At 55.1% G+C, this 14,208-nt stretch overlaps 1 protein-coding gene and 1 long non-coding RNA gene across 2 annotated transcripts in view; one reads left to right on the forward strand and one right to left on the reverse strand.

Moving 5' to 3' along the window:
• Nucleotides 1–14,208, reverse strand: part of LOC146423359 (uncharacterized) — a 97,173-nt gene that overhangs the window by 43,771 nt on the left and 39,194 nt on the right. The window lies entirely within an intron of this gene.
• On the forward strand, nucleotides 12,638–14,150 carry LOC146423364 (uncharacterized). The gene is made up of 3 exons (XR_014847572.1): nucleotides 12,638–12,866; nucleotides 13,519–13,594; nucleotides 13,975–14,150. It is a non-coding gene; the product is annotated as an uncharacterized LOC146423364 (long non-coding RNA).

Below are 14,208 nucleotides of genomic sequence, written 5' to 3' on the forward strand. Positions count from 1 at the left end.
GCTGCCCATGCCGGGTGACACTGGGCCCCCGTGCGAGCCAAGGCAGGCAGCCCTCTCCGGCTAAGAGCCCGTGCCGTGCCGCCGCGCTCCAGCAGCTCCCTGCAAAGGCCGGCTTGGGCAGCTTGGGGGCCCAGAAGCCAGTGGCAGGCCGTCTGCTGCTCCCATTTCTGTGGAGAGGTGAGCCAGAAATGTCCCCACTGGGGGAGAGGGGGGGAACAGGACGGGAAAGGTGTCCCTTTGCTACAGTTACTGCCATTCCGGGAAGACAGCCAGAGTTGGGAGGGGCGACGTGGAGCACAGGGGGGGCTGGGAGGAGCAGGCTGCGCAGCAAAGGCCCCATTTGTGCAAGTGGTTCTTGTGGAGAGCTTTTGGATAGATTTTGGATGAAAGTTAGATGCAGATTTGGGGGCTCGATCTGAATGGTGGTGCCGAAGTGCGTGGATAAGAGGCACGAAAAGAGCGAGGGAAGTGGCGTGATCTCGTTTTGGATGGGTTTTTGTCTTCTAGTTGTTCCAGGAGCAGAGGTTTTCTTCCCCGTGGAGCTGTGAAGGGCGGCTTCTCTGTCCGTACCTTTGCCTTCGGCGAGGCTGACGGGGACCTGGAATGGTCCTTTCGACTTTGTTTCTAAAGTCCCTCTTTTTCCGTTTGGCAGAGATTCAGTCTCGGGCCTGGACCAGGCGGGCAGGTGCATCTGGAGGACGGGACGAATATCTCCGCAGCTTGTGCAAAGCGGAACTTCCAAGCTGTTCGATACCTCGGCAAGGTAAGCAACTTTCTCTCTCAGCTGGGCACTTTTCTTGTCATAGACACCATTTCACCCGCAGCGCCGGCCGTGCACTGAATGTTTCACGAGGACTTGTGTTGGCTCTCCGCCTCGGTTGTATGGGGATTTTCAGGAAGGCTAGAGGCAAGGCCTGAGCATAGGCCTGGGATGGTTTTCACCAGTTGCACTTGTCAGCGTTCCACTAGCTTTAGAAGCATGCCAGTGGTTCCAGTGAGGCTGCTTGCGTCAGCTTCCCTCGCTGAAGTCAGCACCCAGTCGGTCGCCAGGCTTCCTTCCCTGAGGTGCCGTGGTGTCACAGGGGGAGCCTGGCTTCCAACGGAGTTCCACAGCGTCAACACACCGGGGTCTCCATGGTGCCCGCCACGGGGTGCCAACGCACGGGCGGCCCCGCCGCCGTGTCACAATGGCCCCCGGCTTGCACGGGCCCCAGGCTGCCAGTTGGCCCTTGGCTGCAGGAGCGGGTGGCTGGGTGGCCGGGAGCTGCAGGCCCGAGGGGGGCCCTGGGGCGGGAAAGCGGCAGGGATGATCCGATGGCCGGCACACCGTGCTGCAGCTGCCCGTGGTGGGTGACACTGGGCCCCCGTGCGAGCCAAGGCAGGCAGCCCTCTCCGGCTAAGAGCCCGTGCCGTGCCGCCGCGCTCCAGCAGCTCCCTGCAAAGGCCGGCTTGGGCAGCTTGGGGGCCCAAAGCCAGTGGCAGGCCGTCTGCTGCTCCCATTTCTGTGGAGAGGTGCGCCAGAAATGTCCGCACTGGGGGAGAGGGGGGGAACAGGACGGGAAAGGTGTCCCTTTGCTACAGTCACTGCCATTCCGGGAAGACAGCCAGAGTTGGGAGGGGCGACGTGGAGCAGAGGGGAAGCTGGGAGGAGCAGGCTGTGCAGCAAAGGCCCCATTTGTGCAAGTGGTTCTTGTGGAGAGCTTTTGGATAGATTTTGGATGAAAGTTAGATGCAGATTTGGGGGCTCGATCTGAATGGTGGTGCCGAAGTGCGCGGATAAGAGGCACGAAAAGAGCGAGGGAAGTGGCGTGATCTCGTTTTGGATGGGTTTTTGTCTTCTAGTTGTTCCAGGAGCAGAGGTTTTCTTCCCTGTGGAGCTGTGAACGGCGGCTTCTCAGTCCGTACCTTTGCCTTTGGCGAGGCTGACGGGGACCTGGAATGGTCCTTTCGACTTTGTTTCTAAAGTCCCTCTTTTTCCGTTTGGCAGAGATTCAGTCTCGGGCCTGGACCAGGCGGGCAGGTGCATCTGGAGGACGGGACGAATATCTCCGCAGCTTGTGCAAAGCGGAACTTGCAAGCTGTTCGATACCTCGGCAAGGTAAGCAACTTTCTCAGCTGGGCACTTTTCTTGTCATAGACACCATTTCACCCGCAGCACCGGCCGTGCACTGAATGTTTCACGAGGACTTGTGTTGGCTCTCCGCCTCGGTTGTATGGGGATTTTCAGGAAGGCTAGAGGCAAGGCCTAAGCATAGGCCCGGGATGGTTTTCACCAGTTGCACTTGTCAGCGTTCCACTAGCTTCCGTAGCTTGCCAGTGGTTCCAGTGAGGCTGCTTGCGTCAGCTTCCCTAGCTGAAGTCAGCACCCGGTCGGTCGCCAGGCTTCCTTCCCTGAGGTGCCGTGGTGTCACAGGGGGAGCCTGGCTTCCAACGGAGTTCCACAGCGTCAACACACCGGGGTCTCCATGGTGCCCGCCACGGGGTGCCAAAGCACGGGCGGCCCCGCCGCCGTGTCACAATGGCCCCCGGCTTGCACGGGCCCCAGGCTGCCAGTTGGCCCTTGGCTGCAGGAGCGGGTGGCTGGGTGGCCGGGAGCTGCAGGCCCGAGGGTGGCCCTGGGGCGGGAAAGCGGCAGGGATGATGCGATGGCCTGCACACCGTGCTGCAGCTGCCCGTGCCGGGTGACACTGGGCCCCCGTGCGAGCCAAGGCAGGCAGCCCTCTCCGGCTAAGAGCCCGTGCCGTGCCGCCGCGCTCCAGCAGCTCCCTGCAAAGGCTGGCCTTGGCATCTTGAAGCCCAAAAGCCATTAGCAGGCAGTCTGCTTCTCTGATTTCTGTTGAGAGGTGAGCCAGAGGGAGGAGAGCCTGTGTTGGGTTTTGAGGGGCAGGCTGTGCAGCAAAGCCCCCATTTGTGGAAGTGGTTCTTGTGGAGAGCTTTTGGATTGATTTTGTATGAAAGCTATATGCTGATTTAGGGGCTCACTCTGAATCATGGTGCCGAATACGCGGATAGCCGGCACAAGAAGAGCAAGGATGACTTATGATGTATTTGCTAAGAATTTATTTTTACAGGATTCGACTCCCCTCCCACTCGGTTTGAGGGGGTCTCGCCCCATCTTTTAGCCCTGCTTCTTCCCTTTCCCATGTACCAGCCCCACCCCCCTGCTCCTCCCACAGCTCACCCCAGAGCTCCTCACCTGTGGTCAGGGAACTCCCAGTGCCACCAGTGCCATCAGTAGAGCCCCTGCTGCCCCCACACGCTCTTCCCGTGCCCAGTACTTGTTTTCCAGGTTCCCAGAGCCCCAAAGAGGCCCAAAGCGCTCTGCCCTGGGGGGTCCCCAATGCAGCTCCACCCCGCGTGGCACTGGCAGCACCAGTCCGGAGCAGTGCGCAGCGTGGGCAGGTGGCATCAGCCGTTCCTGGGCAGGGCCAGGCAATGCCCGCGGGGCTCCCCCTGCACTCGGCCCCCAGTTCCCGGGACAGCAAGGGAGGCCCAGCCTGGGCGCCCCCCACCTCCTCCCTCCCGAAATTCCGCTCCTGGGGGGCACTGGGGGCAAAGTGGGTGCAGGTGGGGTCCAGAGGTGCCGGAGCCACGTGTCCCCCTGCTGCCAGCGCCACTCCCGAAGGATCACCGGTACCCCAAAACTCCCTCACAGCTGTTGGATACCCCGCAAGCTCCTAAGGAGTGGGATGCCCCTGGCTTCATCACCCCCAATCTTCGGCTGCCCCATCCCGGCCCCATCCCCCTCCCCCAGACTTCATCCCACACCCCAATCCACATCCCACCATTCTCGGGCCCCATCCCATCCCATCCCATCCCATCCCATCCCATCCCATCCCATCTTTCGCGGCAGACGCCACTGGGACCACCCAAAAAACTCGCATCTAGGGGACACCCCAATATCCCTCCAAGGAGCATTTCCGACTCACATTTGGAGTCCTGCATGATCCAGACATCCTTCCCCTCTCCCCCCCAAAAAAACCCCTCCGGTCAACAAATGCAAATATTTGGGGCTCAGTGCTGGAGTCCTACAAGGTCCAAAAATCCCCCAACCTCCTAAAAAGTACCCCACACACCGCCCAAGATACTTGGGCCAAGCTCCCCCTGCCCGCTCACTCGCGGGATGCCCTGGGTGGGGCTATGCTCCCAGGGCCGAGGGTTGCGGACACAAAAAACAATAGGCACACGTGGCATCTCCTCCTGCTTCACTTCTCGTTCCTCTATCCCTCCTCTTCCTCCTGCTCCTCCCTCCTTTATCCCTCCTCCTCCCCCTGCTCTTCCTCCTTCTCTGCCCTTCCTCCTCCTCGCCTGCTGGCTCCTCCTCCTGCTTCTCATCCTCCTGTTACTTTGGACTCCCATCCCGGCTTTGTCTCACATCACCCCTGGTCCATTCTGTGCTCAGCAGAGCATCCTGTGCTCTGTCAGCACTCTTTGCTCCTTCGGGAAGGATTTGGGATTCATGCCAGGCGCAGACACTGAACCTCACCCCAAACTGCCCCGGTGCCATTGCTGTCCCCTCGGTGCTGGGCAGCTGCTGTCCCGGGGAAGCAGGGACACAAACAGAGCCAAGTGCAGCCCAGCTGCCCGCGCTGATCCAGACGAGCCCCAGGGACAAGGTCCTGCAGAGCCACACGGAGCCCTCGGCTCCTGGCTGGGAATGGCTTGTGTTGTGGCTGCCCCAGCAGCCAGAGCAAGTCCTGGAGCTCCCCCAGCTCCTGCAGCAGGACCCAGGTTCCACCTTCTCTGCCAGGCCCTGACCAGGGGCCAGCAGATCCACTGGCTCCATGCAAAGGGGAAAGACAAGAAGAATGGATGTGATGCACCCCCCAAGGACCTCGAGCAAATTGTTCGGGAACATCCAGACCTTGAGCTGACATTTCCAAAGCTGCAGCTGGCAGAGTTCTGTGGTGCAGGAGATGCAGCATAGGAAAAGGAGATCTACAAGGAGCTGCAGGAAAAACACCCTGAGCCTCTAAGGCTGTCTTGCCCAGAATCTCTACTAGACAATGTTCTTCCAGAAGCTGTTGGGGGAAGAAGTGACCCTGAGCAGGGCAACTGCTGCTGAGAGGTGCTGTGTGGGTCAGGGCTGCTGCCAGCCCCAGGTCAGCCTGGGGACAGCTCTGGAGGACACTTCCCAAAGAAGGTGAGCAAGGGATTACTGTGAAGATAAGGAGCTTTCCTGAGACTGCTTCCATTTCCGACTTGAAGTAGGATGGGGAGGTTGGGGAATGAGAGAAGTAGAAAAGGAGTAATGTTTGAGCATTTAGTGCAACTCCTGGTGTGTACCTTTGGGTGCTCAGTGTGTCTGCTGGGAGCCTCCTCAAGGGCCTTCAGCCACTGCTCAGCCTATGGACAGCACCAGCAGTACCTTTGCAGGGCCCAGCAAGGCTCTTGCGAGCTGCCCTTGCCCACCTGCACACAGAGCCTCCCCCAGGCAGGGCCCTGCACACAGGCAGGTTTCTGTAGGGCTGGGCGAGTGCACAGAGGGTGGGATGGGCTCTGTGAGCACTGACAGGGACAAGGCTCCTCTCAGGAGGAAAATGTGCAGGCACAGGGAGATGATGAGGGAAGGAGAGGGAGCTGAACAGAGCAATGCTGTGGGCAGGAGGGCACTGTTGGTGTGTGAGGGGTGCCGTGCACAGCTGGGGACAGGGAACACTGTCCTGAGTGCCAGGCTGTCCCTGCCCTGCCCTCTCAGGCACAGCACCACAATATCTTCTCTTGTTTCTGCACTCCTCTGATACTGTCACTGTTATCTGGTGTTCTCAGGGAGGCTCTGAGGTTTGCAGCAGCTGAGGCAGGTACTGCCCTTGCGATTCCTCCCAGGCAAGTGTGTCCATGGGAACATGGTGTCCAAACTTCCCTGTCACCTGTGGGGCTGTGGGTAAAGCAGTCCATGGGAAAGGGGAAGGAGCTGAGCCTCCCTCCCTGAGATGCCATCATGAGCACACCTGGGGATCTCCTTGTTGTGTCCTTAAGCTCTGAGCTTCCCTCCTGGGTGAAAATCTGTGCCAGAGCCTCTCAGAGTTCCCTGAATGTCCCACGGGGAAGTGCAGAGATGCCACAAGTGAGGAAATGCTGTTGGGTTTGCCAAGGGAACTGTGAGTGTCCTTGGCAGAAGGGGATGCTGAGACCTTGCTGAGACCCTTTGGAGAGGGTGAGACATTCAGTAATCCCTCTGGTCTCGGCAGGGTCTGGTTTCTTCCCAAGGTGACAGGGGAGTGTGATTGTGCTCTGATTGCAGCCAAAGGTGCAAACCCAGGGCAGTTGGGAACAAGCCCATCCAGCCCCTCACCTTGCCCAGAGAATCCCTTTGCCTCTCACATCTCTCAGTGTCAAACTCTGAGTACAGCAGAAATGCTGGGGATTTCTTACCTTGGAGAACCAGGAATGATTTGTGAGTAGGAAAACATTCCTTAAAACTCCCTCCTGCTATCCTGTGGAACTGCAAGTGAAAATGCTACCAAGCCTTTCTGCATTAGGAGGGATTCCCCTGACAAATCCTGAATATTCAGCCTTTTCCCTCTGCCCCATGGCTACAAACCCAGGGCTGCAGGGCAGGGATGTCTCCTTGAGAGCCCCACGCACAGGCCTGGCTGCTCATGGCACACTCAGACAGCACAAGTGGAGCTCAGGCAGGGACCTGGATGAAGGTTTTCCCAGAGAAGGAACAAGGGTGGATGAGTCCCAGCGGGACAGTCTGCAGGGAATGGCACAGCTTTGGCTCAAAGCAGCCTCTCCTGACTTGTCACTGTCCTTTTCTCCATCAACAGGTCCCCATGGCCAGACACAGCAAATGTCCAACAGCAGGTCCATCAGCCAGTTCCTCCTCCCGGCATCGCAGACACGTGGCAGCTGCAGCTCTTGCACTTCTGCCTCTTCCTGGGCATCTCCCTGGCTGCCCTCCTGGCCAACAGCCTCATCATCAGCACTGTAGCCTGCAGCCACCACCTGCACACCCCATGTTCTTCTTCCTGCTCAACCTGACCCTCACTGACCTTGGTTCCATCTGCACCACTGTCCCCAAAGCCATGCACAATTCCCTCTGGGACACCAGGGACATCTCCTATGTGGGATGTGCTGCCCAACTATTTATTTTTGGTTCTTTTCATTTCAGCAGGGTATTATCTACTCACCATCATTTGCTATGACCACTCGGTGTCCATCTGCAAACCCCTGCAGTGTGGGACCCTCCTGGGCAGCAGAGCTTGTGCCCACATGGCAGCAGCTGCCTGGGCCAGTGGCTTTCTCACTGCTCTGCTGCACGTGGCCAATACATCTTCCCTGCCCCTGTGCCAGGGCAATACCCTGGGCCAGTTCTTCTGTGAAGTGCCCCAGATCCTCAAGCTCTCCTGTTCATACTCCAGCCTCAGGGAACTTTGGCTCATGGTCATTACTGCTTGTATAACTTCTGGCTGTTTTGTGTTGATTGTTTTCTCCTATGTGCAGATCTTCAGGGCTGTGCTGAGGATCCCCTCTGTGCAGGGACAGCACAAAGCCTTTCCCACATGCCTCCCTCACCTGGCCGTGGTCTCCCTGGTTATCAGCACTGCCATGTTTGCCCTTGGTGCTGCGGAGAGCTCAGGGCAGCTGGGAGAGCTTGGAGGGAGCTGGGCTGGGCTGAGAGAAGCTGGGAGAGAAAACCATCAGTGTCCATCTCAGCCTGTGTGAGCGTGCAGGGGAAGGACTCAGGCCAGGGCTTGTGGGGCAGAGCCAGGGCATGGGGAAGGGCTGGAAAACAGGCAAATGGCTGAAAGAGGAGGCTGCTCTGTGCTCTTGGTGGCATGGACAGAGCAGGGAGGGAGCCCAGGACATTTGTCAGCCCAGCCTCTGTCCCCAGCCATTGCCAGCCCTGGCTGCTCAGCCCAGGTTTGCGGGTGAGTTTGGCTGTGCCCCAGCTCCATCTTGCTGCGGGGCTCAGGGCCTGTTCCCAGCAATGGTCAGCCCTGCCTGGCCTCTCTGCTGGCCCCGAGCCCGGCAGAGCCTGGGGCAGGGCTGGCTGGGAAGGCCCACGGGTGCCACAGGCTGTGCAGGAGCTTGGAGAGGCTGCCCAGCAGGGAGGCCATGGGGGCACAGAGCCCCAGGGGCTGCTGTGGGCACCACGGCACAGGGGCTGTTCCCACCAGGAATGCTCCTGGCCTGGGCTCCACAGGGGGTCTGTGGCACTATGGCTGGGGCAGCAGGGCACAAAGGGGCCACGGAGCTGCTGCCGGGGGTGACAGCAAGGCCAGGAGCAGGCAAGGAATTTCTTATCTATTCAGACTGTATTAGGAGATACTTGGATTCAATATCAATTGGAAATTGCGCATATTAATGTACTAACAGGAAAAAAAACCTAAACAGGACCTAAAAATTCTTTTCCCTCTGTTTTTAAAAATATATGTACTTTTAATAGTCTTTTGAAATCTGCCTAATTGATTACAGAAGGTTGGAAAACTTACATCAAATTATTGCCAGAGGCCTTGTTGAGGTATATTGAATGTTAATGAGACCTCGAGCACTGAATTCCTGAAGATCTGAAGTCTGAACAGGCCTCTGGAGAAGTAAAATTCAGCAGCAACCTCCAAGTTGCTGAGGATGTCAGCAGTCCCCACTGAGGCCATCCCTGCCAAGAGACTGTGGGAGGAATGAGCAGACAAGGAGAGAATCCCTGGGGCTGGGGAAGCAGAATGCAGAGGCACCACCGGGTCCAGGTGGGAAATGAACTGTGGAATGTGGCTGTGAAAGCCCTGCCTGGGCTGTGCCAAGCAGGACAGCCAAGCCCTGACTCCCATGGCCCGGGAATGGGGGTCTGTGGCCTTACAGGATGCTTGTGGCTCTTCTGGGAGCAGTGGGATGTGGGCTGTGGAATGGTGAGTGCAGGTGTAAGGCCCCAGACAACTCTCTCAATGAGACCTCCAAAAGAAATTACAGTTGTTTGTGGACTCTGAGTACAAGGCAATATTCCTATGTGAACAATCTCTGAGTGGAAGGAAATGTGGTGGTGAAATCACAATTCTGGCCATGGGTGCCTGGAGGAGAAGGACAGTTCTTTTCCAGAGGAAGGAAAGCAGAGAGCCCCAGTGTTTCAGTGGCACATGAGAAGTGACTCTCAACATGTCAAGGTCGGCTGGAGCAGTCAGGTGGCCCCCGGGAGACTAAACCAGCCAGAGCTGTGCCATGTTCCCTTGGTTTTATGGGGCCCTGCAGTGTCACAATGGTCCCTTGGTTCCATGGAGCCACACACAGTCACTATGGTCCCCTTGGTTCCATGGGGTCCTGCAATGTCACTGTGGTCTCCATGATTCCATAAGGCTCAGTAGTGTCACAATGGTCTCCTTCGTTCCATGGGGCCCTGGGGTGGTGCATTCCTCCCTCCCCTTCTCAGGCTGCCCTGCGATCTGAGAAATGCTCATTAGGCTTCAGCCTTGGCCAACAGCCCCTGGGCTCAGCTCCTCTGTAGCTGATCACAAACACTGTCTGCTCCCAGGCACTGCTGCTGTCCAACCAGCTCCTGGTTGCTTTAGGAGCAGCCTTGGGAACTGTTTTCCTTCCCTCAATGGCACAACATCCCTGTTCTCATACTGTCAAAGAAAGCTGTTGATGTGAAGTGCAGCCAGGATGAAACATTGCTGTGACTAAAGCCCATCTCTTGGGGCCTTATGAACAGGGCTCCAAAATGAGCCTCTTGGAGCTCTCCTGGAGCAGTGAGCTCCCTCTGAGTGGGGCCTCTCCGAGCCGGGAACTCTCCTGTTTGCTGCACTCGGGGCATCCCCGAACAACGAGGGACCCTGGGCCGATCCCCCCACTCCTCCAGGAACAACCCTTCGCCTGCTGGGGAGATGCAAAAGCATCCGCAGTGAGCATTTCCCTGGCCTCCAGGGGAATTTCTGACAGCTCCCTGGCACTGCCTCTTTCTGTCTGTGTGCACACATGTGTGCCTGTGTTCTGGAAATGGGGGAGAAATGCTGCTCTGGGAGGTGTTGAAGTGCCTTGGATATCTGAGTGAGTTAGGCCTGTAAGTAAGGTTCAGTCATAAGGTATGAGCTAAGTGAAATGCTGCTGAGGGTTGTTCTTTTGCTAAGTTGTTGAGTTTAAGGTATAAGTTAAGGTTCATGTAGAAGTTAAGTCCTGGTAAGTTTGAAGGCTGTTAAACTATTAGCCCTTATTCCTTTTATCCTTTTCCTCACTGTCCTTTTGTCACATACACCTAAACACACACACACACACACACACGGACACAAACAGGGACAGTCCTCAGTTCATTTCTGGTTTGATTGCCTGGAATTGCTTGCTTTTGTTGTTGCTTTTTCCCCCTGGTGTGCCTGAACTGTCCAGTCAGGAGCAAAGTGACTCTTGCCAAGGAACTTTATTTTGCTGTTGCTTAATATTAAATCTAGTTTTTGAAATCCCTTGCTGGGGATTTTATAAGTGCTCTCAAGCCCTCATTCATAAGAGGGTGAAGGAGCCCTGGGCCAGGCTCTCACCCTGGGGGACACGGGGACACTGCTAGGGGCTCCCTGTCCCCATGCCCCACCCCCCAGGGCCCTGTCCCCCCTGTCCCCGTGTCAGGCTCTGGGGTCGATCTGATGGAACATCCTCTGGGGGAGGCTGTGGCACTGGGGGGCAGGGGAGACCTGGGGGGACAGGGGACCCTGCTGTGCACGAACAGCATTGGACTTGTCTGGGGGAACTGTGAGGAGGGGCTGGGACAGAGTGACCTCCCCAGTGATGTCACACAGCCACCCTGTGATGTCACACAGCCACCCTGTGTTTTCACAGCCCACTCTGGGATTTCACAGGTGACTCTGTGATGTCACACAGCCTTTGCTATGGTCACATAAATCTGCCCTGTGGTGTCACAGCCCATTCGATGATGTCACAGCCTGCTCTATGATGTCACACAGCCATTCCCTGATTTCACAGCCCACTTTGTGATATCACATAACCACCCTGTAGTGTCACAAGTCCACTCTACGACCTCACAGCCTGCTGTGTGAGGTCATACAGCCACACTATGATGTCACAGCCTGCTGTTTGATGTCACACAACCAACCAGTCATGCCACAGACTACTCTATGGTTTCACATATCACACCCTCCTCTGGGATGTAACAGCCTACTCTGTGGTGTCACAAGCCAGTCAGTGATGTCACACAGCCCATTCTGTGGTGTCATACAGTCACTCGATGTTACACAGCTCACTCTGTAACTGCACAGCCTGCTTATGTGATGAGGCCTCCAAACCCCATCTTGGGAGATTTTTTTGTCTTCTCCAAGGTTTTTGAAAAAGGAAAAATACTGGTCAAAATGCAAGGAAAATGGAGTGTTATTTTTTCCCAAATGAATGCAGTGACAGAAGAAGGGTCAATATCTTTAAATTAAATGAGAGTGGATTTGCATTTTTTATTAGGAAGGAACTTTTTACCATGAGACTGGCACAAATCTGCAAGTGTTTTTCCATTGAAGTTGCTGCCCCATCCCAGGAATTGTCCCAGGACAGGAGTTTTGTGCAACCTGACATAGTGAAACCACTCTCCTCCCCAAGGATGGAATTCCTGTTGTGTTGGTTCTCTGATGTGCTGGGTGACCTCACAACACTCGTGGCCAGAATGTCAGCTGAGGGCCAAGCAGGCTGCTGCAGTGGCAGTGACCTCACAGCCATCACCATTGCAGCCATGTCCCTTGGGCCTGGCTCTCCCCATTCCATGAGCTTCCGTTCTGTCAGCAATGGCCTCCTGAGTTCCAACAAGGCCCCACAGTGTCACAGTGTCCCCTTCATTCCATGAGGTTCTGTAGTGTCACAATGCACTCCTGGAGGCCCCACTGTGTCACAATGACCCCTTGGTTCCATGAGGTGCCACAGAGTCACAATGGTCTCCCTTCATCTGTGAGGCCCTGCAGTGTCAATTTGGTCTCTGTGGTTCCATGTGGCCCCAAAGTGTCACAATGATCTCTGTGATTCCATTGGGAACACAAAAGCTTTGCATAAACATTGAGCAACACCTGCTTAACACAGCTGGGTACATCTGTTTGTATTCAAAAGACAGGTTAAAGGTGAGAATGGCACCATCAACTTCCATCTGCAGCTGAGATCAAGGGAGAGGACAGGGACAGAGAATTCTGCTTCAAGATACAGAGAATTCTGCTTACAGAGAATTCTGTAAGCAGAATTCTTTTGGTCACATTGTCCCTTGTAGAAAGTTGACATCATCAGAGGCAGCCTGTACTGAGCATGTGGTTCCCGAGTGGGGTTTGTTGTGTAGGAAACCTGCTCAGGCTTTTCCATTCTTCCCTTACAAACAGGAAAACTTCTCCTGGGTCTGTGTGCAGGCAGAGCCCTGAGGAGAGCAGGTGGGACATGGAGCAATGGGCTGGGACAGCCACCTGCAGAGCTCAGGGGACAAGTTTGTGATGCAGGGAACAGGGATGTCAGTGCCAGGTGGGCAATGTCAGCCATGGTGAGGTTGGGGTGAGGAGCAGGTTGTCCCAACAGGGTCAGCCCCCAAGGGGCTTATTCTTCTACATGCCCAGACCTCCTAAGGAGACATTCAGCATCAAAGTCACTCGGGGAATGCTTCTATCACCTCCTCTCTGAACAGAAAAATTTAAAAAAAATTTCCTTGATTCAAAAGAAAAGTCATGGGGTGCCCTTTGAAATCTTCCTCCTTAAAAGAACCCCTGTCTGACATCAATGTTCAGTGGAAATGAACTTTCATTGCTCCCTTAGATGAACTAAGGGTTCAGTGAGCTTTTCTTCCTTTTTCCAGGTTATAAGACCCTTTTGAAAGGAATTTCAGGCAAGTTCAGCAGTGGGGAACTCGTTGCAATTATGGGTCCTTCAGGAGCTGGGAAGTCAACACTTATGAATATTCTGGCAGGATACAGGTCAGTACCAATGAAAACCCTGAGTTAAGATAACATCATTGAGCCTTGAGGGCTCCTTGGAGACAACAGCAGAAGAAATTTTAGCCTAGAGTTTGTCAAACACAGGCACTTCAAAGATTTTGAATTAGGTTCTTATTGCTTATATTTTTTTCTGTGTCCTATTCTGGTCACTTGGGATTTATGTCTTAACAGGTCTGCTCCAAAAATAAGAAGCAATTTAAAATCCAAAAAACACACATAGAGAAAACCTCCTTTTTTTGGCTGCGTAACAAATCTGACTCAGTGTCTTGTGTTTGTGATGTTTTTTAAGTCACATAACACTTGAAAAATCTACTCTTTTTAGTCGGCACTTCATAATGTTGATGTCTTCTTGACCAAACTGCAATGACTGAAGTGACTGTGCTTCAGCTTTCTAAATCCTCTCTTGCATGGCCAAATACAAAGTGTCTCTGTCATGTTGCACTGTAGTGTTTAGAATGAAATTTCTGCTTTGGTGTAGCTGGATTTGCACCATTATTTGCTTTGCAAAGTAGAGTAAAAGCTCTAACAGAAGCTAACTGGCAGCCCACACAGAGAGCTGAAGGAGGCCCAGGTGGGCTTGTTGCATGCTGGTCCAAGGGGAAAGTTGGAACCAAATCCCCTTTTCTTGCAGATTGAGCCTCTGTGTCTTGCTGTCTCCAGGGCTGTCTGGGGTAAGACATGCTAACCCAGCCAGGAGCTGTGGATATGTGAGTTCTGGCAGCCACCTGCTTCTCCAGAGTGAGGGACAAGGCCAGCCCCAAAGCCAATGCTGAAAGGTGTTCTTGGTGCTGGACAAGGCCAGGCTGGCCTTGCGCAGGGATGGCGGGCAGAGGGGAGCTTCCCACCTTGGGCTGCTGACAAAGGGCAGCTGGTGGCCTTCCAGCAAATGCTTCTTTTGTGCAGCTCTTGCAAATGTTCCAGCCAGCATCAATTCCTGCTGCTCACACCAGCCCCTTTCCAAGCAGGAGGAGTTTTGTGGAGGCAGCCTGACAGCTTAGTGGCAGGAGAATACAAGACTCAGCTAAGAGTTCCCAGCTCTTTGCCAGAAGCTGCATCCACAGCCCCTTCTCTCTTCTGGTTGTCTCAGACAGATGTGGAGGAAGTGGCAGGAAATCACTGAGCCTGGAAGGGCAAGTGGAAGGAGGAAAGGCAGTAGCAGGTCCCTGGGACCTCCCCTTGGGAGCTGGGAGAGCCATCCAAACCTGGCCCTCTGCTGCCTTGTGGAGATAAGAGTGACAAAGCCAGCAATCCTCTGCAGGAGACTGGAGCCATCTGTGAATATGAGCTATGGAAATCTCACCTTGTAAAACAGAGAAAAAGG

Source organism: Lichenostomus cassidix, unplaced genomic scaffold (assembly GCF_008360975.1).
Source record: "Lichenostomus cassidix isolate B80296 unplaced genomic scaffold, HeHo_3.0 HiC_scaffold_864, whole genome shotgun sequence".
Taxonomy (NCBI): Eukaryota; Metazoa; Chordata; class Aves; order Passeriformes; family Meliphagidae; genus Lichenostomus; species Lichenostomus cassidix.